General features: G+C 46.0%; 1 long non-coding RNA gene across 1 annotated transcript; it reads right to left on the reverse strand.

Moving 5' to 3' along the window:
- Positions 1-1,007: 1,007 nt before the first annotated feature.
- Positions 1,008-24,742, reverse strand: LOC144102461 (uncharacterized). The gene is made up of 5 exons (XR_013308212.1): positions 24,602-24,742; positions 14,886-15,054; positions 12,983-13,069; positions 11,361-11,521; positions 1,008-1,390 (listed from the first exon to the last, which is right to left on the reverse strand). It is a non-coding gene; the product is annotated as an uncharacterized LOC144102461 (long non-coding RNA).
- Positions 24,743-27,525: the final 2,783 nt, after the last annotated feature.

The raw sequence follows: 27,525 nt of genomic DNA on the forward strand, positions 1-27,525 counted from the left end.
GAAAGGACCTGTTAGGGTGAAATTCCATTCCACATAATTTCGGCTGGTTGCTTGAAGAATGTGCCTGCCAGGAAGCCAAGATTTGCTATAATTTTTATTTTACAAATGTTTTCACTTACAAAGCAAGCCTTGCCTGAAATTAGGGTGAAAATGTTTTTAATCGTGGGTAAATTTTTGTGAATAAAATGTGTTTCTGAGGCCGCTGAACCACAGCAGGAAAAGTTATTTAGGAGATCACTCGTACAGCGCCCTCATAGATGAATCACTAGGTTAGCTCAATAGTCGCATGTAAACAAAATCAGCTCAGTATGAGATGCACCTAAACAAATTACATCCACCAGCAAAACTATGAGCATTTCGCATTGCCCTTTGTCGGTAGCAGACGACAGAGCGACGCGATTTTTCATCATCGCCAAAATGCTCAAAGGGGCACAGTGAGGAAAAAAAAGGTGCCTAGGAGGTTACACTAAAGTTAGTTGAAAGCAATGGCATGCAGGTTTCTTAACTAGGAGCGTATTATGCACCCCATCATTACAACGATCCGGAGAAACATACACAATCTCCTGAAGCAGCAGCGACGACACCGCTAGAAAAAGTTGCAGTGGCGCCATCTGGTGGCTTCTACGCCAAAGAGTACGCCCGCGCCCTCCCGTTCGCACCACTAGACCAGTGTTCTAGTTCACTATAGTTTAGCCGCTTGTCGACAAGAACAGTGCCCCAATAGGGTCCAGCTCGTACAAAGCGTCACTGGGGACCTGGCGATCAGGTCTGCAACTACTTGCGGCGGTTTCTGTGCAGTGTGCGCGCAGTGAAGCGCGCGCGGTGGCAGTGTGTGTCAACACTTCTTTGCTGGCGTGCCCGCGTGCTGCAAACTATTACTCGTGGACAGGCGCGAACGCAGTGCGAAAGTGGCCGCCCGCCGGCCGTCACAATCGCGGCGGACGCGCCGCTATTTACTGTCGCATACCTCTGTTGCGTAAAAGCGTATCGCACCAGCTGCTGCAAAGTGCACATGCATCGACCGATCGAGTCCGGTTCACGGCAGCACTTGGCTGCGATGTGCTGGACAATTTTTCGCATGTTTCGGGATGATGGCGGCCGTTGAGGTGTGCGACGCCAATGCTAGCGGACGGCCACCAAGACTTTGATTTGAGCTAGTTGGTTGTAGCATGATGGTTTACGCAAAAAGCGTACTGGCGCTAAAAGACGGAGACGACACACACATGACAGGACTGGCGCCAAAGCTGCACTCGACCATTCCAGGCGTTCTTTCTTCGCACAAGGTGATGTCCGTGTCGAGAGCGGCACCTCCAGGCTCTGGTTGGGGCGTAGCTGGAAGCTCACCAAGAACACTGCTCGCTAGCTGCCTGTCGGTTTGGCTCACGTATTGCTGGAAGAGAAGATGGTGCAGTAGCCATAAGAGACACAAACCCAGTGGTGCCTCGACAAGGTTGCTCTCAGGCATGTTGACATCGTATTTTCCGACCCACCACAGCTAATTTGGTGTGTGCGCACAATACACTAAACTAAAAAGGACTTGTGGTGGTTATACCCTCAGTGCCTTTTATTTGAAGAGTAATTTCTTCGCGACATGGCTTTTGTCTCCCACTTTGTCCTGTTTTTTTCACGCTGCTTAAATATCAATCCAAATCAACTCTCCCAATTTTCTGTTCTCCTTAACCACAATCAGTGAAACATTGTCACACGAACTGCAGAAGATTCACCTCTCCATCTGCAAAGAAACTGCTGGAGGTCCTACTTGCAAGCTTGTAATTAACCGCAAAACTGGTGCGGGCCCAGCGGTGCTAGAGACCACACCTACCACATACGAGGCAGATGCTCGAACCTTTACGCCATTGCATTGATAGAGTGAACGAAGATGCTGCTAAAAGAAATTGGTGCAAGGGAATGAGTAATCAGAGCACACAAGCTGAATGGGCTTAACTGCCATATTTATGATAGCACAGGTAACTCTGGATAATTGAAACTAATTTTCAGGACAAACTATTCAGTTTTAATGAACTAATAGCCCTAATTGAGCACATAAAACTACCGTATTTATTCAAATCTAGACTGCCCCAATTCTAAGCTGACATCCCAACGTTGAAGGCTAAACTGGGGAAAAAAAAAGTTAAATGTAAGCAAGCCAAAAAACAATTTGGAACGACAGCAGGAACAGCACACAAACTGCATTCATTTGTCAGAACCTGCTTCTGCTCACTCCTCCTCACAGAGCTTCTTATCAAGTGCCCAAGTCACCACAAGAAGAGGAAACGATGTCAATGTGGCAGTCAACGCTCATGTGCTTTTATTGGCGTAAGCTACGGAGAATGTTGGCTACAGTGCAGTCTCCTGTTGGCGTTTCATGGAGGTGCCACCAACGTGCAACTTTTTTGTTTCATTGTCATTGTATTTTATTAATACGATGACAAAAAATCCTACAGTCTAAGCCGACCTAAGAGTTTCACATCTCGCGTTGTTTAAAAAAGATTCTCAGCCTAGATTCAAATAAATAGGGTAAAGAGAATTCACTGCAATAATTGTGACTCTTCATTTGCCATTTTTAAGACAGCTCTCCATGATGAGGGAAAAAAGTCACCCATTAACCATGAACTTCCTTACCTAATAGGTTATGTACTGGCAAGATGTACAAGTTTAAATTCAGTGCACATAACTTGCTACCGTGTAATGAAGCTTCTGACTGGAGAATGGATACACAGTCCATAGTCCCGTGGTGATGCAAGAGGCTGGGCTCTCACAATGGTTACATATCGAACGAGCGACTCACAGGTAACCACTACATTTGCATTTTTTGCATGCAGTCACCATTTCATTGATGCCCAAGCTATGGTTTCCCTGAACAGCATGGGCTAGCATCATAATCTTAGCAAGTTTTTTTTTTTTTTTTTTTTTGCTCTATAGGCCTTGACTGTCCCTTGCATTAGATTCCAGCCTCTCCAGCATCAGTAAGGATGCCTGTTTGCACTAGAGGCATGCCTTTGCGTTTCTGTGGAGCTCTGTTCAAGACATTCATAATGCAAAACTTGAAGGAATAAATAATTACCATGGCGCCGTCTAGCATTTACAAACAATATCAATGGCATAAACAATGCAAGGGCACACGGAGAACGAAGCCATTAGTGATGCTCAATTCTCCATTCTTCGAGTTATTAGGAGAAGCTACTAAAACGATTTTTATTATGTACAATGCAGAGCTATATTAAAAAAAGAAGTGCACCCCATGACGAAATGACAATCGTTTCCTGCGGAAATTAGGTCCAATATACAGGTCAAGGCAAACCGCAAAGTTGAAACAAACACAGGCTAGGGCTTGACACTTCAGGCGGTAAGAGTATGAGAACCACTTGGTGAAGGCACCCATTCTACAAGTGTGCACAAGATAGAGGGCCATTACATTTACAGAAAATCTTGGGCACATGTACCACACATGTGGTGCATGAACCTGCTAATCATGCATTGATACCATTTCTTGAACCTTGTCAAAAGTACTACTTTTTCAACATGGCAACGTTAAGGGGGGAAGAGGGTCTTAGAGAAAAATTTTTAATATGAAAACCTAAGCGCGCTGTTGACGGGAACGTGGCGCCATCTGGCAAAGCCGCCCGGTGATCCTCCACAAGCTGACGATGCGCACTGTCTGCAAATGTGAAACGAACGCATCCTTCCTTGTGACAGAAACGAACACTTATAGAGTGCAATGGCTCGATCGGATCGATTCCGCAAAGCCACACTCAGATACATAGAGAGTAGCCATAAGTGTTGAGTGCTAGGTCGTAGGATGTTTACAGAGAGTCCCAAAGTCCTTCGATGCAAAAAGTAGCCAGAGCCTCAGGTGGGGTATTTTTTTTTTACTTGCTTTACAGCGCTTTTATCTAAGGCAAACAAGCTGGTTTTGTTAATGTACCATAAAACACCAAAACTTGACAAAACGTATCTCTAGTTATTAACACAATTTGCAGTATATTTACTCTTTGTCCAATCACAAGCTCCCACTAAGTAATGTCATATCCGCTGCTAAAAAACCACCACTGTATGGCGGCACCGTCAGCGCCACGAATTTGCTTTTGCGAGCTAATTAAAATATTAAAAAACCGCAGTATATGCGTACGACTGATGCTAATAGCATCACTATAACTCATTCTATGCAAGCAACAGGCAAAAAAATGCACTGAAAATGCGTTTCGGAGTCTCTTTAAGGAGCGGCGCACGGACATTGCCGTGATCCCGGGAGGCCTAACATCGTTGCTGCAGCCCCTCGACGTGTCACTGAACAAACCTTTTAAAGACAATGTTCGAAGGCTTTACACAGAGTGGATGGCGGCAGGTGAACATGATTTGATGTCGAGCGGCAAAATCAGAAGGCCGTCCATGGAGGTGCTTTGCTCGTGGATTGTCGAAGCGTGGAGCGGTATCCCCGACCAGGTAGTGGCCAAGAGTTGTAACAAAACTGGCATATCCAACGCTCTGGATGGAACGAAAGACGACTTCCTTTCGGGACCACAAAGATGCCCCCAGCAATGACAGTGCCTTTTCCGACAACGAATCGTGCTGCAACGACAGTGAGGATTCGGACTCTGAATAAGTTTTTGAATGAGAAAAATAAAAGGGCAATGCGCAGTTCATGTGATGAGTGCGCAATGTGTGCATTTATTACAAAGGTAAGCCTTACTCAACTTCTATTTTTGGTTATGATCGTGATAGCTATTGTAAGAAGTCTGAACTGGAACTTGTTTGCATTTTCGATGCAAAAAATTTTATTGTGGGAAATTTCCTCCGCGTAATGATCACAGCCCTAAATTTGCATCAATCTTTAGAAAAAAAGCGCGATTATTACGCGAGTAAATATGGTATGTATGTGCATTATTACATGCATTATCAACTACGCTCACGCGTAGTTTCCCTTTGGGTCTGATGCATTTCGTTATTTGCGCTCCGGGTCTGGTAAGTGACCGGCGCTCGTTCACGGCTACATTCAAGACGGCTGTCATTCTTTACACCAAATAAATGAACAACTGCACGCTGTGCCTCGAGTTCGACGTTCGCAACAGGAGATACAGGTAGGGTAGCTGCCGTGAGGTGAAAATTTAAGCTGTTCCACGCGATGCCGTGATGTGGCTGTTTGCGAAGTGCGGGATTTCACTGTACGACGATGTTAGAATGACAAGCTGTGAGACCGCAGCAGCGATCACGAAGGCAGCGCTAGTGAGGACGATGGCAAAAGTGTGGGAGAGTAGTCTAGTGATTAATACATTTTCGTTTTGGAATACGCCCACGGCCACGCCTGCGCGCGGCAGCCGATTGCGGCTGGCGGTAAGCGGAAGCCACAGGAGAGTGTTATCGCATTCTATTATCCAAGGGGAAGCGTAAACGACCTCCAAGTTCGATTTATTTTTGTTTTCAGAAATGTGATGTGGGAGGGTTGAATCAAATTCGAGTAAGCTTACAATCCTGTAAATATCGTACCCTGTTTTCTCTTCAACTGAATTTGTAGAGTTAAATTTACTTCTACGTTTATATCAAATTACACGTATCGAACTCATCGTTATTTATCCAAGAGTTTAATATATGTGGGTTCCACTGTAATATCATAACTACTCCAAGGGCCACCTGCAAACCTCAGAAGCCTAGTACCGGGCATCTGCAGCAGAGCAAAAGGACGAAAAAAGCACCAGCTCTACAACCTGCACTGCCTCCCTATTGCAAAATTCCAATTTCTTCTTGCAAGTACTCTATAACACTGCCTATAGATGATAGACATCGAATGGAGTTTTTTTTTTTGTTCCTGCATGTAGTGTTTACTAGGTTAATTTATTAGCTTTTATTTTTCTTACAACTCCATACAGCAGAGATCATTTTGCAGATCTCGACTCTTGTGACCCTTGATACAATGCCACTGCTAAATGGAGCACTTGTCCTGTTGTTTCGCCACATAATTTTATTGTGCTAAACATTTTTGTATGAACAGGCCCCAGCAAGCCTAGCAAGGAGCGTTGCTTGGAATCACCTGCACTATTTTTAAAGCCACAAGAACACTGGGTTGACTGCAGAAAACTCAGCATCTATAAACCTGAACACTCACCTTTTCTGTTTGAAACCTCGTGCCCGGATTTCTGTCAGAGTTTGACCTTTACTTAAAACGCAAATGTAATTAGGAGCTTTTTTTCAGCCCAGAGGACAGCGCTTGTGCCATGCCTAGCTATCAAGGCATTTAAGGGGGCAAGAGGGCCTAAGAGAAAAATGTTTTAATATTAGACAGCAAAATGAAAACTTCAGCTATTATGTATTTTAGTGTGCTGATTTCAAATATGCTGTCCATTTTTGTGTATATCATGTCATTTGTTATTAATTCAAGAATTTCGGTAAAATTACTCTGACAACTTTTTGAAAAAATTGGCTGTTCAGATTGAAATAATTTTATCCCAGTGGACTCTACTATTATTAATGCTTGCAATAAGGGTACTTTCATTGTTTTAGCCCTTTTGCAACCAAAGTTACAATGTTTTGAAGTTCACATAAAAGTGGCGAGGAAAAAAGGTGATTTTTCTTTATGCTGTTTAATATTTTTACATTTTATTAAGAGTGCTGTTAATGGTTTTATTGCAAGCTTCAATCATTCAGCTTTCAAATAAAACAAGAATGCTGAAAATCGCGCGAACCAAAACCGGGAAAAGCTTCTCAGCAGTGTGTAGGGTGATGCAGAAAATGAAACTGAGAAAAACGCAAAAAACAATATCAAACATTTTGAAGCTGTGTGAGCACATTACAGTGCTTAATTTTCCAAAACAAACAGCTTAGAAGGCGCATAGTGAACAGTCTGAATCACATTTTTGCCGTTGCCGCAGCTTAGGAAACTCCAAAAATGATTTCGAGGGTGCACACTGTATTGTGAAGCAGACTGTCGATCGCCACCAAATCTACAACCATATCGGTAGCTCCGCAAGCAATGGCGGATTGGCATCTACATGCTCGTTCGCTAGCGTCCACATCTTGCGCTAGGTTGCAGAATTTGCTGCCAAATTGGCGATTTTATCATCGGCGTGCTTCGCAATCCTCGTGATCAGCGCTGGCCAGAAATGTGTCTACTCTCACCCGCTGCTGCCGATCTCGCCCGAGCCCACGATTTGCTCCATGTCGAAGGCGGACGCCGAAGCTGGTAAAGAAGCGCTTATCACGACCGCTGAATTGCACTCCTGTGCCTCGTTATTCCCTCTTGCGATCACTGCTTGTGAAGTAAAACCATCCTCCGCCTCTCCGTCATCCGCTGCAGCCACGATATGCACCGTGCTCGGAACGGACGTTGGAACGGCTGCCAAGGTCTCATCATCCACCGGTCCATGCCCAGGCACTCAGGCACTCCGCTGCTGCTGGTTGACATCACTGCCGACGAACTTGTGTCTTCCGCTTGCTTTCTGCGGCCTTTTTTACATTTTTTTTCCCAAACTTATGCGTGCTGCGAACTTCTGATACGGTTTCACGCCACAGTGGTCTTTTTCAAAATGGTGTCACAGGACGAGCGCGGAGCGTTCAAAGAAATGGCGGCGTCCAATGAGGCACTTGAATTTCGCCACATGTTGTCCAACAGCCAAACACATTGCCGGATTTTATATTTTGTTTTCTGTCTTTTCTCGGCGACCAATCCTAGAAGGCCTTTCGTTCTGGCGGGAAAAAAAGCTGAGGCGTTGCTCTTTCAAACGAGACCAAAGATGCCTAGCTGCGCCGGCTATTTTTGATGCGACACGCGACGCAAAACAGGCGTTTTCTGACAGATTTTCGCGAGCTCTCGCCAAAATTGCATCTCTGCGTGTCAATTTCTCGTAAGCTACGCGGATTCAGCCATGAAACTTGAAATTAAGATAGAAAATGATGAGACATATCCAACTATGACCAAACTGAAAAGTCGACTTTTTCGCGATTTTTTGGTCCCAAAGACCTGTGTCCCCCCTTAAGGGGGGCCCTGATCTTTAAAAAGAAGTATTAATGAAGGCACAGTTATGCAATCTTCAGGGAACATACACGATTGTAATTATGTACATGATTGTAAGTCGACCTATTTTTCAAAAATTTGAAAATCCCAAATGGGGCGGGTCGACTTACAATCGAAACGAAAACATCGCACTGTAAGTAAAGGCGAGACAAACGAGATATCAGTCATGATACAGTGTGTTGAAGCTTTGCTTCGTGGCTCCAGCGTATCGCTCTTGGTGCTGGCCTTGAGCAGCTGTTATGTCAAGGCGCAAAACTGGGATCCCCTCCTCGTGCACGTGCAAGCGGCGGCCGATGGCAGCTATCGATAAGCAGCAAACTGGCACCCCACACGTGGCTACTGACTGCGGTTGCTGAAAAGCGGTGGCAGCCTGATAACGCAATCGCGTTCTATAGGAAGCTCAAGCGTCCTACGAGTTTTTGTTTTACTTTCAAATGTGCGCTCGGCGCTCAAGGGAGCGTTGATAGTTGATGGAAGGGCCGCTGTTCCAATCGATGCAGCACCCCCAATCGGAACTGCTGCAGTGCCAGGGAGTGTCGGTAGCCGACGAAAGAGCCGACACCATTCAGACGTAGTTTATCTTTGGCTCTGACGCATTTGCCTACTGCCTGGTGCTCTCTGGAGTGGTCCAAGGCGGCTGGGATTGATTTAATTCCGTCACGGCAGAGACAGAGTCATTCACTAAATGCAATCGACCACACCACCATGCCGGCGGGGTGCTTTTTGTACGCCTTCGTTCTGAGCTTTCCTGACTTTGTTTGGATGGGATTGAATTGGGAAAAGTATCACTAAATCCAAAACCGAAACTTCCGAAAACGCCTTCTCTCTGCCGCATGTGGCTATTCATTTGAGCTGAATACTTCGAAATTTCCGAAAAACAACATTCGAATCAAAGCGAATGTCGAATGGCGCATTATACGTTCAACTACTCGAAAAAATCGAATATTCGCACAAGCCTAGGCGGATGAGATTAAAAAGTTTGTGGGCATATGGTGGGCGCAGCTGGCAGAGGACAGGGTTAATTGGAGAGCCATGGGAAAGGCCTTTGCACTGCACATTCAGCAACTTATAAAAAATGTTACAAAATTGCTTATGCTACAATCTTGTGGAGAAAAAAAATTCCAATTGTGACCTTCAGTGTCACGAGTGGTTTTTGGCGGCTCGCCCGCATACTTTCTGATCCTCCGTGTGATCTCAACAGAAGCGCCAAAGTTGTTTATCATTTTTGCCCGGACCCTTCCGGAGGCCAGCTGACACTGACGTTTATCTCTGCTGAGACTCTCTCGGTTCATCAAACCTCACGGAGTGTCAATGCTCTCTGGTTTATTAAGCTTGTGGCGGTTAGGGTGCCTAGTAGCACTGCGTTATGGCCGCGCAGGCTACTTTCTTATTTATCCGGACTTCGGCATTTTTGTTTGTTTTTCAAGGGCTTTCGTACCAATATGTAGTATTGAAAATTCTTTTAGTTTTCATTGATGTTGTGACTGTGATCATCTCTCTGCATATTTTTTGCCTATTCATTCGAACTTTGAGAGTTTTGTTTCTTTGAAATCGCCAATAAAAAATTTGGCACTGGGGGTGAATTTTTTTGGAGAATATTCGACGGTCAAAGGGTTAAAGATCCCATTTCCAAGTAGAGGGCTTGACTGTCCAAAGCAGTACTGCTGCTGATTTTTGAAGCTGTCTGGGTGTAAGCCAGCAGCAAAAAGAATTTCGAGAAAAAACACTCAATAGAAAGTAAACCAATTCAGCCTAAAAAAAACGTACCAATGCCACGTGATGTGGAATGGCAATGCATACCGCTGATAAGGTGCTGAGCGTGATGGCATCGTGGGAGCGCCCGAAATCCTCTTGCTCCTGTTGTTGAATGTCAAGGCGCTCCCAAAAAAGCACTACCCGCTCATTAAGCACGGCGTGTTCTTTGCGGCACTCAGATTCTAGGCTTTTGACCTGCATGTAGGTTAGTAAAACAAACAGAGAAACAGGCCCCAAGAAACAGAAGCCAGTGCGAAAGAAACCAACATCCGGAGCTGAAATAAAACTTGCCATTTGCAAAAAACTTCTTGCGGCAGTCAACTAGCCTTCGGATCAATCGCTAAGCACACTATACCAGCCACCTAGCAACGTTGGCCTATAGCCCTCAGCTGTACCTAACTGAAGGTTAATCTGCAGTCATGAGTAAAGTTTCCAGATTTTTTTTTTGTGCTCCCTATAATCGAAGCTGCACTCCTTGCTTTTACCTGTTGATCAGACACCACCAATCATTGTGACCCAAGCACTGCCAACTTATGACAGACACCTCTGCGGTGTGTGGTGTGCAGTGTGCGGTCTGCGGTGTGTGGTCTGCGGCGCGCAGTAAGAGACTATGGTTGAACTACCGTATTTACACGACTGTAATTCGACGTATTTTCCAATATCTGAAAATCCGAATAAACGGTTCAACTTGAAATCGAAACCAAAGCATCGCACCATAAATAAAGGCGAGACAAGCGAGATATCAGGCATACTACAGCGTGGTCGCATTTTTGCTGCGCGGCTCCGTCGCATCGCTCTTGCCGCTGACATTGAGCAGCTGCTATGTCAACGCGCAGAACCGCAGCAGCGCCAGGGAGTGTCGCTAGCTGACGGAAGAGCCAACGTCGCTCACAAGTAGTTCGTCTTTGGCTCTGATGCATGTGACTACTGCTGGCTGCGTTTCACAAGTTTTTTAATGTAAGGCTTCGTCATTCATCATTTGCCCTCGATACTGAAGCACCTGAGCTGGGGCAGCGGAAATAAACGATAGCAGGCAGCATGAAGAAATGAAATGAAAGAGGTGAGGGGACAGAAAGAGAGGATAGAGGGATGGGTAATATACACACACTATTTACACAATAAGAAATGTGCACAGGTTGTGCGCATGATAAGTTCATGATGGAGCAAAAGAGGCAACTGCAAAGAAAAAAAATGCAGGGGACTGATGGAGAAAGAACAGCAGCATTCCTCAAACGTCTCAACTGTTTTTTGATGTACTACAACACTGACAATGCTATGTCGAAAAAAAAAAAAGCGATTTTTAACACAAAAATCATATTTAAAAAAATTGTGTGAAGTCTCAAGTGAAACACCCTGCATAAATGACCAGTGTCCATGGCAAAATATGGGGGAATGAGACTGTCGACAGTAAGCGCTCGAACATTTCCCCGTCCGAGATGGGCCGGAAAGCGTCTCCTGCAAACATGAAGTGCAGCTTTTCCGCACAACTTGGATGCTTTCTGCACCAACTTGACAGGTCTAAGCTCAATTCCAGTGTACTTACACAGTAACCCTGATCAGCACGAAAGTTGAATTGGAATGTGGTACAAGTCTCTCTCACCATGGCGTCTCTTCCTGGTATCCGAGTCGGAGCGGCTGAACTGGCGGCTGTGGCTGGGCAGGGAAGAATCTCTCTTTGAATTCGACGACCGTGCTCAGGTCAGGCTGGATGTTGTCCAAGTACTGCTTGGCTAGATGGTCCATGAGTTCTTCATTAATCAGCTGCAAGGACAAGCTCAGATTTAGTCAGAGTCAGATGCTCAGTTAAATTAGTGCCAATTCTTAAAGCTGGAAGAAGTTAGCAACTGCACAGCTATACCACAGTCCTCCATAAAGCCAGCAACAGAGTTCAAATAAGGAAGGTTGTCGGGCAGGGAGACACAATCTCTCCAATTCTATTCACTGCCCGTTTGCAGGAGATATTCCGAGGCCTGGATTCATGATCAATTTTTTTGGCGCAAGGGCATCTGTGGCCAAAGTGTGCCATGGCATGAGGTTTTTCTTTTTCTCAAGGTGGGGTCAAAGACCCATTTCCAAAGCATTTCACTCTAAAGAAGCCGAGCAACAGGCAGGGGAAGCTTCTACCTATTGTATCACTGGTGGCTCCCCGCCTGCACTAGGGATCGAACCCCACACCTCCAGCATGTGAGGCGGATGCTCAAACGACTGGGCCACCGCTGCAGTATGAGGCCTGAATTGAGAACAGTTGCACATAAGAGTTAATGGAGAATACTTAAATAACCTGCAATTCGCTCATAACATTGTCTTGGTGGGTAACTCAGGAGGTGAACTGCAAAGCACGATCAGTAAGAGACAGGTTGAGCAGAACAGTGGGTCTAGAAATTAACATGCAGAAAACTAATGTTCAACAGTCTAGCAAGGGAACATCAGTTCACAATTGGCAGCGAGGTGCTGGAAGTGGTAAAGGCCTACTTAGGGCAGGTAGTAACCACTGATGCGGATGATGAGACAGAAATAACTAGAAGAGTAAGAATGGGGTGGAGCACAAATGGCAGGTTCTCTCAGATCATGAATGGCAATTTACCAATATCCCTCAAGAAAAAAGTATACAGCACTTATATCTTACTAGTACTCACCTATGGGGCAGAAACGTGGAGGTTAACGAAAAGGGTTCAGATTAAGTTAAACCCCTCCGCTCACTGTTCCGGTGTCTACATGAACACAGACGACCTTACATATTGTACAATGCATCAGCCACGGTGCCGCCCCAATGAAGTGCCAGCTTTGTAGTTTGCCTGCGAGTTGACACTAGACAAGGAGAGTACACAAGGCCCCAGGAGGGCATCACTCACACTTCACGTCAATGTAGGTATGCAACCCAGAGGGTTCGATTTTGAGCAGTGTAGTGGGGCTCCTGTGGCATTCATACAAGTCCTACCCGTCACAGAGGCAGGACCGCAAATGTTCTCACCTTCAGGAGATTTGGAACGCTGGGGATGCGTTACGAGCCTCACAGCGTAGCTCAGAAACAAACACCATAGGCGCTAATCTTTTTGACAATGGCTGTACATCGCGCCGCTTTCACTTCCTCGACTGAAGCTGAGGCTGTGCAAACTGAAATGCACAGCCCTGATACCTCAGCGCTTCCAGCTCACGGGCATCGAAAACAATGCAGCGGGTAAATGGCACCGATGACATTTTTGAACAACCATTTATCCTCACCTGGGCAGCCTGGATGACCAGTCTCCCGGACTTGACACAGGTATTCCACATGAACGCTGGAGTTCTTCCCTCCAGCTCGTTGGTATCCTGCTCCAAGAGTCGTATTCAGGGTCAATTGCGCTGCAGCATGTGAACACGGCTCGGCACACGAAAACTGGGCACTGACCGCTCGAAAGGCATGCACTACGAGCGGAAAACCGCGGGGTTTTCTTCTAGGAGCTTTACATTGGAAAATGCAATACCGAAATTGATTAGTTTTTTCCGAAAAAGAATGACTGCTGGAGCGCCAGTGCACATACGAGAAAAGCAAAAGTTTTACGTGGAGCTGCACACTGATATTTCGCCATTCATCGCACTAAAAGCACACATCTAAGCATTGGCTTACTTTTTTTGCAACCAAGCGGCCCTCCCTACAGAAAATATATATTGAAGAATATATGCAGTTGGTCATAACGTTGTTTTTGTCCAGCTGAAACAAGCACTCTTCACACTTTCTCAAAGCATGAATTTTTTTTTGCGTGTGTGCTAGAGTAAAGAAACCACAGCATCCGTTTTCGCTGAATATAACTGAGTGACGTTTCGACCTTCCCTTCCTTCAATCGCAACTTCAATTTTAATAGATGCTAGAAAATCCCCTAAATATAATGCCTTCATATCCCGAAACTCTGTACAAGAGTATTTTTCAATGCGAACTTGTTTGTGAATGCAATTTTTTCGCACACGCAATTTTTTCGCACACGCAATTTTTTCTCACACACCTGCTCTGCTGCAGACCGCCCCCAGGCCGTCCACCAGGTGTAGAAGAATGGACTTTTGGGCTGCACCACCTGATGCTACTGGACTTTCTTTGAGAGTCCAGCGTGTACCTATATTTGTAAATACTTTATGCCAGCAGGTACACTGTCGCAATAAAAAAAAATTGTATATACTGTGGGGACCCGCCCTGCAGCCCCGTGTTTGCTTGCCCGCGAGGCACCGTGCAGCAGCAGTCTCACCTCGAGGATGAACGCGTTCCCTTGATAATTACATTAACTGGCAAGAGAGGGTGCCAGTGTTGCTGCGCGGGAGACTGCTGAAGCACGCACGCAGGAGAGGGGGCATGGGGTTCTTCGGCTGGGATCGTCGGCGCAAGCAGACGTGTCACTCGCAGCTCCGCTCTTCGCCAGCGGGGCGAGGAAGCAACGGGGAGACCCGCTCACGTATATCGTCCCGTCCGGCCTTCAGAGTATATATCCCTTGCCCTAGCGCGGGCGAACATTCGCTCGGAACCTTGCTGGTGAGTCGGATGACCTCGATTCATTAGTGTACCTTGTTGCTAACTGGCGTTATTGTTGCTGTAGCAATAAATGCCCGTTTGTGTCAGCCAGTGTGTCATTCTTTTCTTCCCTCAGAGCAAGGCCCGCTGTGGTCGGCGAGCGCTCGGTAGCGTACGCGATCACGGGGTGGGTCCGGGCGGCTTTGAACCGTGTCAGCCGCGATTAAGTGGAGAGAACGTATTTATCTCCCCAAGCCAACCCCACATCTACGCAACGACTTTTTTTCTATGAAACGACTATTTCTTGGGCCTGGTTCATGGCGGCACTTCATTGGCATTGCCTGCTTTAAAAATTCACGTGGTTCGGGATTTAGCACCCTTTGATATTGGCGGCATGCAGTTGGCTGTAATTTGGTAGCGACGCCAAGGCTAGCAGACGACCGCGGAGGCCTGCACTTGAACTGACACTGCATGCTGACAGCACCGCCGAAGAACTCCACGAAACTAGTGCAGAGAGTGCAGCCATAGTGAAGAGGACTCATGCATCACGATGTAGCACTAACCCCCCCCCCCCCCCCCCCCCCCCCTTTTTTCTGTATGAACCAGAAAAGCCAGCAAGAGGCTAAGAAACATCAAAATTTGTCTCACCTGCAGCAGATACCCTTCCAGGAACTCCCATGTTTTCGTCAGACACCACAAAGTCGTGTGCACCGTCGGCGTTCTGCTCTTCTAAGCCTTCATGTGGGGACACGTCCAGGAGAGCCAATTCAGAGAATATCTCGCTGCCGATTCCCCAGAGGTTGCAGTTTTGTATGGTCTGCAATCAAAATAACACATGGTCGCACTGTGCTGCACCACAACACAAACACAGGCCACAACATTAGCTCACTGCTCTGTCACAACGGCACGACACATTGTGAGACAGAAACAACAGGTAAGCACAGTTGCATTACTGCACACACAAGCAAGAAAAAAAAATGTTACAGCAACAACCAGACACAGAATCTTTTCAGGCTAAATGGCATGGTCACCGCATGTGGTTAATAAGAGCTCCCATGCTTACCATACATTCAACAAGAATATTATGCAAGTGTCACATGGGAAGTGCCTACTGGCAGTTAAGTCTATAGCCTCTGCACACAGATTCTTTATCACAGCTGAACTCGAGATTGCTGCATTGATGCTGCATACCTCAACCACCACTGAAAGATTCTTTACTCTTGTGCTGCTGCCATTGCCACCGATGGTCTCAAATATGCAAGCAGCCGGCCTGCAGCTTTAACCTAAAAAGTTAACTCTTCAATCACTTTAACAATGAAATCCACTGTCAATAACCAGACTAAAAGCATGAGGAACAAAGGGGAGCATGTGGTTAAGGTATAAGGTCTTGCTACAATATGGTACGCATGACATCACAGGTTTTCTTCGAGATCCCTTCAACCTCAGCAGCACAATGGTGAGCGAGGATAAATAATAAGCTCAAAAGGTACTCCGAACCGAAATTAAACACATTGTAGTTTGAACAACACCCATCAAGATAGTGAATAATGAAGAAATGTAGTAAAAGAAAAGAATTATGTTAAACCCCATATGAAAAATTGCCATTTTGGATGCATATATTAAAAGGGAACACAAAAAATTTAAGAAAAAATGTTTGGACATCAAATCCCTGTTCATCTGGAAACATCCTGGTTATCAGTGTCAAGCAACGGCACGTAACTAGACATCAAAGATTTTGCAGCATCCAAAGGCTCACCGTTGTGCTTTCACAAGTGCCACTGGCTAACTTTCTAGAAACATTTGCAATGAGACAGACACCAATCGAGCAGCGTGCTATAAATGAGCAGGTCTCAAAGCAAGAAAGGATCACACTGGTACTAACCACTTATCGTTTTCAACGATGACCACAATGTCCTGCACTCCAAATTGTCCCACAACAAAACGGCCCACAAAACTGCTTGCACAGGAAGTAGGAGACAAACACCAATCGAGCAGCGTGCTATAAATGAGCAGGTCTCAAAGCAAGAAAGGATCACACTGGTGCTAGCCACTTAGCGTTTTCAATGATGACCACAATGTCCTGCACTCCAAATTGTCCCACAACAAAACGGCCCACAAAACTGCTTGCACAGGAAGTAGCAGATGAAATTTGTGTACACAAATGCAACATGAACATATTTCGACTATAGTAACAGCCATGGGAACACAGCTTCACTGCTTTGAAGGTGCAAAGACTGCCCGTGAATTACAGCACGACTGAAAGCCTTGATGGTAGAGGCTGGATGCTGTTCGAGACCTCTGTTGTCCTGTGCACCCAAGATATGCTTAGGATGAGTGTTTCCTTTAATCTAGTATAATGCATCTTAGCCCATCATATGGTAAAAAAAAAAATGCCTGCAATACTGTTTAGAGGCCTCTTCACAAGCACACCTTGTTTTTCATACGCCGCCTTCCACGTCAAGCATCATTTCTCATGTGTGTGACAAGTACAACCCCATCAAAAGTCTGCAGACCATAAGGTTAGCTTTTAGCTCTGCAGTACAGCATTCAAAATAGCCGTCAAGCCGTAAATTCATGTGAGGCGAGAAGAACCATTGCCCTAGTCTTTCAAGGCCATTTTAGTCTTCAATGGCGCCACAAGTGATGCACCATGCTAGTCAGGACAGACCATGGGGGCTGAAGACTGTGCCAAGAATGTACATTTACATGGCCTGTGACAAAGTAAGCTCAATGAAGAAACCTGTCAGCCATACTAAATTCAAACAAGAGATAACAATAGTTATATGTTGTTATATGTTATATGTAAATGGCATGTAATGTCCCACACCACCATGCAGGCTGTGAAATGCATTGCAGTGCACAACTATGCGTGGTTAATTTTGTGTGTGACTGAGGTTCTTATGCACGTACCAAAGCCTCAGTAAATGGGTGCACCTTTCTCAGTGCTGGAATAGCTGCTATGTCACTTGCCTATCCATGCCCTTGAGGTGCATTAGTAGAGGTTTTCAGCCAAAAAGTCTCTGCGCATTCTCGGTGCAATTCGTACTGGCAGAAAGAATACAGTAGGGCTGAAAACGCAACACATCTGTCATGCTGTTGCATTTTTGCATTATAGACGAACTGAAATTCAGTTGCTTGAGAAAATTGTTATGCTTGCCAGCTTGTGCAGTAATTATTCCATAAGCCATAGCAAATATTCGACAAAAGCAGTTGAGCTGACAAGAACATTAATCGACAGCAAAACAGCCTGCACACCTTTGCTAAGGTTGTGAAGCATTGTTAAATACAGACTTTTGGGAACAGCTCAAAGTGCCGCATGTGACAATTTTAGCGCAGCAACTAAAATGCAGTCTACCTTGCTTGGAGGCAACGACAGCTCTGATGCTACCACGTAGCAAGAAACCCTTGCAGCTCCAACGGAGTGCACATGAAACCCTTGTAGACTAGAAAATCACAAAACATTGCAAATTGTGTGGTGTCATGTCTAGAAGCAATACATGGGCAATGAGGGACGCCATAGTGAAGGACACCATGAAAACTTGAGCAAAACATATCATGGCAAAAAATAAGAATAAAACGGGCTACTTGTGAAGAAAACTAAATCAAATCACAGGAGTGAGACTGCACAAAGTCGTTTTGGAGCAATTTTTTTTAGCAAGTAAAACCGTGTTTTGGAGCAATATGGCTCGGGCAAATTTGCACATTGGAGCAGTTTGGTGCTGCCAAAATTGCACTTTTGGAGCTTCTTCGAGCAAACTAAAGTTCATTTTCGAGCAATTTGAAGCTAATAGACAATAACGGCCTGCGACACTCCGTGCGACCACAGATCCGTCGTCCCGCGCACCAAACACTGCCTGGAACTGCGAACACACGACACCGCAGCGCTGTGAGCTCTGCGTTCGCACCAGAAAGGACGAAACAATAGCCAAGCAGCAGTGGCCGATGGCCTATCATTGGACACGACTTGGAATGCTCTCAATGGCCATCATACTTGGCCAGCACCCTGCTTCCTTGATAGGAACTAGCTTGGATACCATGCTGAATGCAAATTAACAGGACGATCATTGGTCAGATGGCTTGACAACTCTTTGGCCACCATGCACGATCACACGTTCCATTCCCTGAATACGTAACATACCCGCGCTAAATATAAATGTATGCTGTGAGGGATTGACTGCCTTGCGTCTTTTTTTTATTTCGTCGCCCCTTTCGCGCACATTCTTCCGGTGCCTGCTTCGAGTTGATAGGACGGCCGCGTTACGCGAGGCCTGCGAAGAACGATGAAAAAAATAGTTCTCCAAAAAGATTCAGCCCTATCATGAAATCACCTGTAGCTGAGCGAAAATTGAGTAAATAATACATCCACATATTTCCCACGGATAAGTGTAATTTGTGCATGTAAAGTTGGCCTAAAAAAAGTTTGTTGCCAGCATGATTTTGTATCCATCCGCCCAGTGCGCCGCACGTATTGCTTCTGTCACTTCGGTATGTTGCAGCAGTTGCAGTGCTACAGTCTTTAGTAGCTTCGGTAATTCGTCCCTGCGATAATCTGCAAATTTCAACGTTTTGGGACAGTTCTGTGCGATTGCAATACTTCAACTGCTCACGATCGACATGCCTCCGACGACGTCTTTCGCGGCGGATTTGTTGGCCAGGTCACCAACTTGTTTGTCGTTGAGAAAGGTAAGCCTCAAATTTTACTTAGTGTAAGCACGCCATGTGCCAATGCTATACTTATTTTAAGCTTAGGGACCATCAGTTGCAAGCTGCAACCAGCTTATTTTCCATTCTTCTGGGCTGGCGGAGTTTGCAGTCACCACAGTGCAGTTGGCGGGAATGGATTAATGCATTCGAAGTTGTTGTTTTTGATGTTGCGAAGTTGCAACGTTCTTGAAGAAAAAAAGAAGTGGTTGCGGCACGATCACTAAAGCTTTATTCGATTCAGAGCTGGTTCACGGCACCAGTCCTGAAAAAGTGTCGCTGGTGCCAGCACAGTGTAGAACCAATTCTGTGGTGCAGGTGCAGCGCGTCAGCAGTGCCGCACCTTATGTGCGACAATTTTCAATCGAGCGTGTGCAGGCAGCTCTTGTCGTCTGCTCGCCGTGGAGGTGTTCAGTGGTGCAGTTCTCGATTTTTTTTTGTGTGTGTGGTCGCTTTCGTGCATAACGAGACTTGCGCCATCCATGGAGTTCGCCATGGTTGACGACGGGGACATCACAAAGTTCATTGTTATGGAGTAGTTCTACTGTTACGACAGTGAATACCAGGAAACCGACTCCGTGTTATCTTTTGCCGCAACCACGGAGGAAGACTATATAGGAGTGGAAACTCCGCTGTCTGCGGCAACCAGAAAAGGCCACAAGCCCGCGGAGCCACTATCATGCTGGAGGCGCATGGCGGCATAGAAACTACTCCCGTTCGGCCGCGCGCGCCTGACTTCCATTGAGGGCGCTCTCACGCGCTTCTTTACCGCTGGTAGCCCGAAGAGCAACTGGTGCTACGCTTCAACCATTTAGGCACAGTAAAAAATAAAACGCGTTCTTTTCCATGACCGCTATAAGATGATCTGTAGCTTATGGTTATACGCAGGGCTTTTGTTTGACACCCGCGCGGTGACTTTGATTGGATGGGTATAAGCACTGCTGGCATTCGTCGAAGGCAAACATGCCTTCACATTCATCGAGTATGTGACGACGCTAAGTTTCAAATGCTGGAGGAGAACGCGGGCGTCATACGGCGCAGTGTTTATGACTACACGTCAGCCGAGAAGGTAACAAGCGGCAACAACTTCTCACCTTGCTCACCTCCTCCCTGCCACACTTGTAATCGATTTAGCAATTTCGAACAAAACACCTGCGTCCCATCTTAGTCTAGCAAATTCCGAAGGAGGTTGCACTGCGCGTAGCAGCGCTGTTAGTATTACGGCCCTCGAACAGACACCGACAAGAACTGTTGCTGTTTGACTTAAGGGCGCAGAAATACAACGTCCCGGTGTGCCCGCTGAAGCAAACACCCGTGTCGTCTGTTTGCCGTCTGCTCTGAGCGCGCGCCGCCGGAGAGCGTGCCGGAGCCGCCCGCTCGGGTGCTGCATTTTTTTTTTTTCGCTGCAGCTTCCGCCACTGCATGCGACCCCGTCGGCACATACAATTGTGACTTTATCTGGTCACCTGCGCTCGCTCGCGCTGACAGGAGTTTCACCTCCTTTACAGTCTTGCTCCGTGGCCGCAACTCACTTAATTGTTTGGACCAATTGCAGCCGAATTCCGAAGTACTGTAAAAGCATGGTTGCAATTGCTACTTCAATTTCGAATTCATGAGGCTCTTCAGACTATCTAGAGAGTCGTTCGAAGAACTTTCGGCGCGCTTCAAGGCCCTGCATATTTTCCGACGCCTATAGGGGGGTGCCCACAAATTACCGTCGAGAGTCCGCCTCGCTCATTTAGCTCTTTATAAGCAGTTTAAAAGCTACCTCGCTGCTTTGCGTGTGCCCCGGCATCCCCGTAGCCACAGCAGAATTAATGTCTACGCAGCGGCGAACCAGCAGCATGTGGCTAGCGCAGCAAGCAGAGGCACCGGCGCCGGCAAAACACGCCCGCGATTCACCCCGCCCGTATTTTTCCAACAAACAGCCCACACACCATTGTTGCGCCGTCTGAAAAAAAAAATGTTTTGTGTTAACCCGCACGCACACGAGCGGCTTAGCTATCTGTTACAAGTAGCGGGTACAACAAAAAATACAGAAAGTTACCTGCTGTCGCGTATATTTCAGTATCATTTTCTCGCAAAATGACACAGGACCCGTCGACGACAGTGAAGACCTCCCCCAATTCACCTTCAATACTTACGAGCATGTTAACGTCGTCTGCGCGTCGTCTGCTCAAAGCTGTCTACATGTGCACAACTTTCCTGCACCTCCTTCGCAGACGGTGCCAAGGCTCCTTGCACCAGAGCGACAGCACGGCTGCCCCCAAATCAATCGAGGACAGTGGTGCAGGGGGCGCTCTGAATCGTGAACCGGTGCTGGAGGTGCAGAGAACCACGGCTGAATCGAACAAAGCTTATAGGTCCAGTGCTTGCAGGTCTGTGGTCGTACAGTAGTTTAAGGGTAATGTCATGCATTATGTATATAAAAAAAAAACATAGCCCTAGAAAAAAAATTACGTGTGCTGAATCGTAATGTGAAAAAATGTTTTCGGATTATCACCGCGCTCACGAGGTACTGAAGGAACTATCAATATTAGCGTGTATGCCAGTGAACAAATTGAAAGCTAGGCCTGCACGTTGGTTTTCTGGACCTCGCATTTAAACTCCGCACTCAGAAGACTGGAAGCGAGTGGAAATAACATTTGCAGGCAGCAATGCATGCAGCAGAGAGGAAGTGTAGTGCTTGGGACGCGGCACTCAACGCACATCGACGTCAGGCCAGAGCACGCTACTGTATGGCGGGGTATGGAGGATGCATGCGCTTTGAACAAAATCGCCATATATCTTGGTAGAACTGTATGTGTTGCCAATGTAGAGACAAAACGACACAGTTTCATTCAGCACTGCAGGCTGCTGAAGCAGTTGCTGAAGTGTGCATTGAAGGTGATTACTGTCTTTAGAGATTTTTTTAGGAGGAAGCCTTATAACTTTTGACCCAACAGGTAGGTCTAAAAATAATATGAATTTCATGCATACTCTGATAAAATTTCTCACAGAAAAATTGCAAATGCAATGCAATGAATATTTCTTCTATTGCTAATTTTCATGGCAGGTGCATAAATGTGTTGTGCTTCGATGTAATGTGGCAGGACAGAACAAGGAAGTGGAAAAAAGCTTCAAAGATGTAGCACTTATGTCTTCAGGCTTTTTGGCCTCTTCCTTAGTTTCCATTTCTGCAACGTGCTGTCTAACCTACCTCAGATGTCAGCTTCAGTGTTGTGGCATCAAGTGTATCTCCATGTTGAAGTACCTGCTTACTGGTTTAGTGGCATTAATTAGTAAAGGATCAAGCATTGTGTATGTACAGCCCCCTAGCTTTACCAAAAATGTCCAAGTGCATGGTTGTGCAGATATTTAGAGTGTGCACTGAAAAAATTTTTCAGAATGTACAGCACAAAATCCTCTGCCCTTGTGATAGTGGCTGCAATGCTTAGCGTGGTGGTATAGGCACGGTGTGTATATATGGAACCAGCAAAACCAGCCCCATGGAATTCTAATTACCACATGATCTCGGGTAATGGCCACAACCATAAATGAGGTGAACCTCTTTTTGAACTAGATAATTGAGAAAACATGTTTATACTTTTTTGTAATTCATGTATGGGCCACACCTTCAAAATTCACACGAAAATTTTTTAATAAAGTGCTGCCCTTACAAGAGTTTATACAGTATCACAACTAAATTTTACGTAAAGGTCTTAACACTGACACACTTGGTTTTTCTTTCAGTGCTTTACATAAACAACAGTTCAGCTTGTGTTCTGCAGCCACAGTTTACGTTCGTAGCTTTTATCTTTAGTGAAGCATTTTGTACAGTTTGCAGTGCATCTGTTTCTTCTGAAGGGTTATTTATTACCGATTGATTTTGATGTCTGTATTTCTTCATTTTATGGCATCGGTGCACATGTACTCTGTTTTGGCAGGTGCTGCACACAGTCTCTTTGACACAAGAGAAGCCTGCGTCGCAGATGCCCCCAGAAGGTGGCTTATGTTCGCGGGACATCAGGAAGGGGGCCGGACCGCAAGGCGTCGCGCAGCCGGACTGGCTGCATCCAGAGTGCAAAATGACTGCTATTTACAAACAAATAAATGCATGAACGGAATGTTTTACCTTAATGTGGCTGTGTATTTTGTAGTGCTCATCTGTTGTGTCTAGAGTACAAAACAGTATTCCTGACAGATGTGCAGGTATTCATATGTGCAAGAACATAAAGTAAGAGAACATTACTACTGCAGGCTTACAAGCTAATGAATTGCAAATCTAGAACTAGGTGGTTATGCCTCACTCGTCCGTGCAGAATTGTAGCAAGTCTGCTTGCTTCTGGGACCTCAATGTCTGTGACTGCCCGTATACAGGGCTGTTGAATGCACAAGGACTTTTTTCTTTTGATGGTTGCGTTTAGTGTCTTTTGCCTTTTTGTACCCAAGGGTTGTCAATTTTATATGGCACAAAGTTTGATTACAGCGTTCACAGTCATGTTTTTTTCTAGCTTATCTGAAAAACGTCCCTCAACAAGATACAAAACGTCTCTGCAATGTCTGTTGCTGCTCAAGTCGCTGCAGATTGCCGGCATTCAGTGCAGCAGTAAGAATACAAAATGCAACTGTGGCATAAGATTCCAGCATGAAAAAAAAATGCATTTGCAAACAAAGTGTTCTAACCTCTCTTGAATCCACGCTGCCTCACCACATTTGAAGAGCACTGTAATTGCGAAGCAAAAAAGAGATGCATGTAGTGTTTGATAGACTTACAAAAATGTGCAATTCTTTAGATGCCTAGCCCAAATAGTACTTTGCAACTTTCTTTGCAAAAGACTTTTGCTGCAAAGCTGTCAGCTGCTATACAGCTGCATTTCACACCATGCTGTCAAGTGGAGATATTGGTGTTTTTGAGACTGTCATCTTTGAGAAGGGATTGTATACATTTGAGATATTTGGTAGGTGGTGGCCGCAAACTGCTTCTGTACAGTTAACAAATATCAGAATGGTCCAGGGAGCTAAAAGCAGCAGCAGCTACTGGAAAAAATGGTGCTAGAAAAAGGCTAAAATATTAATTGGCCAACATGAATGGCCTACAGTCAAAGAAACTGCTTGGATTTAGCATGGTGTTAGAGTGCAGGCCTTATCATGGTCCAAGGCATTTCCAATGATTTTCCATTCTTGGCCTTCCTTACAATGGCCAATGGTTAGCTTGTCACAACATCCAAGCACAAACTTTGATGTCCAGCATTTTGCCAATCATGAAAGCATTGGCCACTGATGATTTGCCTTGCTTGGGCCAATAAAATTCTGCTGCTTGGGTATGGTTCAGAACCGGGGTTGTGGTTAGAACCGAGGAAAATTACGGCTAGACCGGGGAAAAAAGTACGGCCCTTACACGAGTATATACGGTAGTAGTTTTATCGGCCGAAATAATTTGTAAACAGCGCACTACCCTTCGTGCTACCTCTCGCTTCAACGCGATCACAGCGCGCACGAAGATACCATCCCTTGGCACCACTACGCTACCCGCCTGTTGCATAGGAAGCGTGTGCTTTTCCCCGCCAGGCCTCCCATGAGCGCGCGATAAACAACAGTCCTTGGTTGCCTCGCCCTCGCAAGATTTCAATCGCACCAACGACAAAAAACGATACTACCCTTGAAATGAACAAAACACTCACGTTTGCTCATCTTCGCTGTCCAGGCATGGGTAGCGAACTCAAAGAACACGTGAACAGAAAGCAAGCACATCGCCACTTGCACGAAGCACGCACTTTCCAAACATTTGAACTCCAGAACGAAGACTGTCAGCAGCGGACACCGCTCTGTCTGTCGCCTGTCTATAGTTTCGTACTGCCGCAAGCCGATCCAGATGCGGGACGGCCGACGACCAGAAATGGAGAGGTCCGTTCGATTCGCCTGCACTCGCCACACCAGTTCTGTGAAGTTCTGAAGCAGTGCGGTGTAGGTGCCGCGAGCGTGCAACGCCAGTTCCGGCAGTTCAAGGGCAGCTTGGCACTGGCTGCTTTCTAAACGAATGGTCGAGTGCAGGCCTGGCCGTCTCCTAGCCTTTGGCGTCGCCCACTTCAACGGCCGCCAACATCCCGAACCGCGTGAAAAATTTTCCAGCACAACATCGCAGCGAAGTGCTGCCATGAACCAACCTGGATCGATGCATGTGCATCTCGCAGCAGCTGCTGCGAATCGCACGTGCGTTGTTTTACTCAACACAACAGAGGTGTGCGACTGTAAATAGCGGCGCGTCCGCCACGATTGTGACGGCCGGCGGGCGGGCTCTTTCGCCACTTTCGAACTGTATTCGTGCGCCTGTCCACGTGTAATAGTTTGCAGCACGCGGGCACACTGGGCCTCTTCGATTATCCACCTCTGGCAGCCCGCAGGCAGCCCGCGGGCTACCAGAGCGCGCCGCCAGGCGCTCGATTTTCTCGGGCTGCTCCGCCCACTTCCGGTGGCTACCCAGAACGCGTTCGATTTTCTCTGGCTGGGCGGTTTCGGGCTGCCAGCTGGCAGCCAGACTCGCCAGGACGATTTTGTGCTGGCAGCGTCGTCTGCTAGTTCCACAGCTCTCCGCTCTGGCGGCTAGCAGACGACAAAATGGAGGGAGGCGCATTCGCGACAGCTTGGGCGGTTAATAGCTAGGGCGCAGAAACGGCGTTCGCGTTCGTATCTGTGCTGTTTTCCTAACCGTATCTTATTTCGAGTGGAATCTCCGAGCCGTATCCTGTTTACTCGTTTCAACTGACGCTTCCTATTTCGGCATCTCCGCGCGGCGTCTCGCGCGAAGCGTTGTTTCCTCTCTTGATTACTTGAGAAGATAGGTTGGTTTCCGGTCGTATTTTATTTTACTATGTTCACGTCGGCATCTCTCTAAACTGCATGCATGCATGAGTGCTCTTGTACGCTGGCTTGCAGCTGGTAACCTTCTCTTCTTGCGGCGTCTACGATATATCTATTCTTGAATCAGCCGTATTTATCTTTGTTGCGTGTCTTGCAGGTTCAGCGGACGCTCCCGATTTGTTTTTCGAACGACGATGGCCGCGCTTCGGATATCATATCGCAAATTTCGGCAGTTCTGCGTGGCGTCTCAAACGGGCGCGCCGTTATCTCTCTCAAACTCGTTAGCGCGCTTATATCTTTTCGTTCGCGCGGCGGGTAGAGCTGTATTGTATATATTTGCTTTTTTTTCTCTTGCAGGCTCAGTGACCGCTAACGACGCCTGTTTCGTTCGCACCTCTGGGTTTCGGCTCGATCCTATCGGCATGCGCGCTCCGAGCGTCCCGTACACACGCGTGAGACGCGGTTCACGAGATAATTAACGGATGCATCGTACATATGAGACACGGGCGTCTCATATACGATATGCACCCGTTATCTGTATGGTTCCATATATTTCCACTAATTGGCTGCAAGTGCACGTGTATACGCACACTTGTAAATTAGTCTTTTATCCTCAATTATATTGAATTTCAATATGTGTGTACTTTAAATAATCCTAATGCTTCATCTTCTGCAACCATATGTAATAAGATCTCGTTGTTTAGTTGAATATACATTCTGATTACTTGTAGAGCATAACTGTCTAAAATTTCTCTGTCGCACACCGGTCTCATATTCCAGCAGTTTAGCTTACACACTGCCTCTTGTCATTTACTGTCCAGGGGGAAGAATGCAAGCATATATGGAGACAAAACTGAAAGGATACTCTGCATGATTTACGCACGAAAATTTATTTCACAAGCATCACACATGAACATCATTTTGTGTACCAATATCTCTTGCTACATTAAGCAGGTGGCAGGCAGTAGCATACTCCAAGAACTGAAGAGAACAGAAGAAATTAACCTACACTAAAATGTGTCATCCTGCAGGACCACACAGATAGATTTGCCTATAGTGAGAACACAAAGCTTCAAACATAGGTCCACCAACAACAAAGCGTTGCAATACACACAACATATATCAGAAACTTATACAGCTCACATTCGTTTACCATGGGCTCATGATATACTCCCTCATTAAGGGCAGGCCACAGGTGTTAGTGGAGTATGGTTAATAAATAAGCAAAGTTTTTTTCAAATTAAGTACTATTTATGCAATTTATTGCATGAAAAATCATGAGATTCAGCTAAAAAATTTTGTTAGCGCACGGTTCAGGAACATCAACGACAGAAAAGGCTGCCAATTCAACAACAAAAAGTTCTGAGCAGGAGCTAGCAAATCCCACTTCAGCCAGAAGTTCGCAGTACGGACCAGAAGATGAGCCCAGCACAAAATCAGCTGATGCCCTATTAGGACCATATATACACTAAAAAAAAAACTGGTCCTTCTGGGACAAATAAAACCACAGAAAAAGCAATTCCCATTAGCAAATCAACACTTGGGATATTACTGTGATGCGGTAAAACCATATCTTTTGATATAAAGTAAGAAAGAACGGTCACAGCCATTTAATTAAAGCGCAGTTGCAATTAACAATACGCCATTCTTCGCCACATCATCTATCTGCAGTGTACATTAAGAATATTTCAATGTAAAAAAAAAACAGAAATGGCATGCAAATACAAAAGTACAGAAATGAAAAGGA

This window comes from Amblyomma americanum, chromosome 1, assembly GCF_052857255.1.
Source record: "Amblyomma americanum isolate KBUSLIRL-KWMA chromosome 1, ASM5285725v1, whole genome shotgun sequence".
In the NCBI taxonomy this organism is placed as follows: Eukaryota; Metazoa; Arthropoda; class Arachnida; order Ixodida; family Ixodidae; genus Amblyomma; species Amblyomma americanum.